Genomic DNA, 2,939 nt, shown 5'->3' with positions numbered 1-2,939 from the left:
GTCACCAAAACTATACCTGCATCCACACTGCCACTGAGTTCTGTCGAGATAACGTCGACAGAACTCAGCAGTTTTGTCGATGGCTGTAAACCTCATTCTATGAAGAATAACACCTTTTGTCGACAGAGTTCTGTCAATAGAAGGCGTTATTGCAGCTACACTGTCCTTTGAGTCTATACTGTCATGTCAACAAAGCGGCTTGCTTTGTCGACAGAACTGGATGAAGTCTAGACTCTCTTTGTCGACAGAAGCTTTGTCGACAATATCTGTCAACAAAACTTCTGTCAAGAAAAGCCTGTGGTCTAAACCAGGGGTCTCCAAACTACGGCCCGCGGGCCGGATGCGGCCCGCGAGGCCCTCTCATCCGGCCCGTGGAGACATTTTCAAGAATGAAATACGTGAAGAACAATTTGAGAACAAACTTGTCCGATGATAATCTCAGGTCACTGTTGATGTTAGGGACAACAAATCTAAAGCCAGAAATGTCTGCTATTTTGGCATCCAGGAAACAATTTCACCATTCATACTAATACAGGTGTTCATGTGTAGTGTATCAATGTGTTATTAAATAATAACTGAATACAATAATATTAAATAAATAATTAAAAACAACATCCATGTTTTGATTGTTTTTTATTTGGACCTCAAGTGTGTAGTCGGCCCCCGAACTGCTGTTTGATAGTTAATGCGGCCCTCGGGCTGAAAAGTTTGGAGACCCCTGGTCTAAACGTACCCTAATTGCCTATTAATGGTTCTTATCTGCCTCTTTTGACTATCCAGTCTTTAGGTGCATATTTGTTTTTCCTGTTACATTCCAGCTCTGCCATCTGAAGAAGTGGGTAGTGTCCATGAAAGCTCATGATACCATCTACATGTTTTGTTAGTCTATAAAGCGCTACCAGTCCATTTGTTGTTTTTTAAGTTTAACCCGTACAGACTAACTCGGCTACCCCTCTGAAACTAAGATCCTGTTTGCTGACACAGTCAATTCGGAAAGGGGATGTATATTCCCAGGGTTGGCCATGCAATTCCCTTTTGATAGGTGAGGTTGGTCGTGCTACCTTTCTGAAGGTTGCCCAACAGTTCCCACTATAAGGGTATGTCTAGACTACAGGGTTTTGTCGACAGAAGTTTTGTCGACAAATACTGTCGACAAAGCTTCTGTCGACAAAGAGCGTCTAGATTACATGCAGTTCTGTCGACAAAGCAAGCCGCTTTGTCGACATAACAGTGTGGATGCAACGGACAGCGTAGATGCAAGAATGCCTTCTATCGACAGAACTCTGTCGATAAAAGGCGTTACTCATTGTAGAATGAAGTTTACGTACGTCGACAAAACTGCTGAGTTTTGTCGATGTTATGTCGACATAACTCAAAGGCAGTGTGGACACAGGTATAGTTTTGTTGACAAAAGTCCACTTTTGTCGACAAAACCCTGCAGTCTAGGCACACCCCTCGAAACTCATTTTGTTCCTTTATAATGGCCCAACGCCGTCCATTAATCGGCCGTCCATTAATTTGGCTGGTTTATAACTTCTGATGGCCTCTTCTTTGTGACACTCTAATATCTCCAGCTTTACGACTTAAAATTGGGCACGGAGGTCGCCTTCGAGCCCGAGAGGCACCTTTTGCCAACGCATAAAAATCAGCCTAAACATACAACGTTTAAAATGAGCTGTTCGCACATCCATAGTAGTGACTTCGTTATAGAAGCTAAATTTCCCCAGAGGTTCTGTGCACGCTGAGCAAGCCCCAGTAAGGGGTGGAAGGGGACAATCCCTAGGATGGTAGATCTGGGGTTGCTATGGGATGTGGGAGGCCTGGGGACTGGGCAGCCAAAAGTAGATGAGGGGGGTCTATCTTTCTTGAGCTCTAAAGTGTCTGACTGGCGGCATAGAGAAAGAAGGTGCTTGATGCAGATGCAGAGGAGAGAATGGCCCGACCGGGGTAGGGACAGAGGGAGTTGAGGGGACGAAGGACCCTGGAGGGAAAGACAAGGAGTGGAAGACGGAGGTGGGGATGGGGAAAGGCCACTGGGTACTAGGGAAAAGTGTAGACTAGAAGAGGATGGCCAAGAAAAATGTGACTGGGAACAGAGACGACTCGGGCAAGAGGACTCAGAGGGGCAGAGAGGCCAGTTACCGAGGGGGAGAGGGAGCTCAGGTGAGCTGCGGAGGATACCTGGATGGGTGGAGAAGGAATCAGTCAGATGGGGAGGAGGGAACGTGTGGGGATGGGAGGCCAAGTTGGTGAGGAGCCGGGGGGATGGAGCAGAACGGCGGCTGAAAGTGGGCAGGAGAGGAGCTGTTTGGGGACACACGGAGCCAGGGGGAGGAGCCGGGGAAGGCCGGTGAGTTGGAACCTGGCAGGGAAGGGAAGGAAAGGGAAGGAGGAGGTAGGGGCGGGGTGGACACCATGAGAGAACTGGATGAGGTTAAAGCTGAGGGGTTGTGCATGGAGAGTAGGGGAGGGAAGGTTCGGAGGAAGACGGAGACCCCGGAGGGGTGAGCCTAGGCTGGGCTGGGCATGGAGCCAGGGAGGAGAAGTCAGAAGTGAGGAAACTGGCCAGGTGAGGAGGCTGGGGCTGGGACAAGAACCCGGGGTGGAGGGCAGAGAGAAAAGAGACCTGACCCATGGACAGGTGGATGGGATGGAGCCGTAGGATTCAGGCTGTGGGGGAAAGGGTAGAATACTCTGTGCCTGGTAGAGGGTCCCCCATCCAGCACCTGGAACACAAAATGGCTGGGGCCCATCGCTTCTCTGCATTCAGCCTTTCCCTTTGAAGTCCCCACAAAAGGGTCCCACCCCTCGATAGTACTGCTCCACAGAGACACCAACAACCATGTGAGCAGCACCGTTATGACCACAATGTTTCACATGGGCCCCCGTCCCTACTGACCTCACACTGGTCACACCTCACTCTGGGAGAACAAGGTGGT

The sequence above is a fragment of the Pelodiscus sinensis genome, chromosome 30 (assembly GCF_049634645.1).
Source record: "Pelodiscus sinensis isolate JC-2024 chromosome 30, ASM4963464v1, whole genome shotgun sequence".
Classification (NCBI taxonomy): Eukaryota; Metazoa; Chordata; order Testudines; family Trionychidae; genus Pelodiscus; species Pelodiscus sinensis.
Note: the sequence above shows the minus strand (reverse complement) of the source record.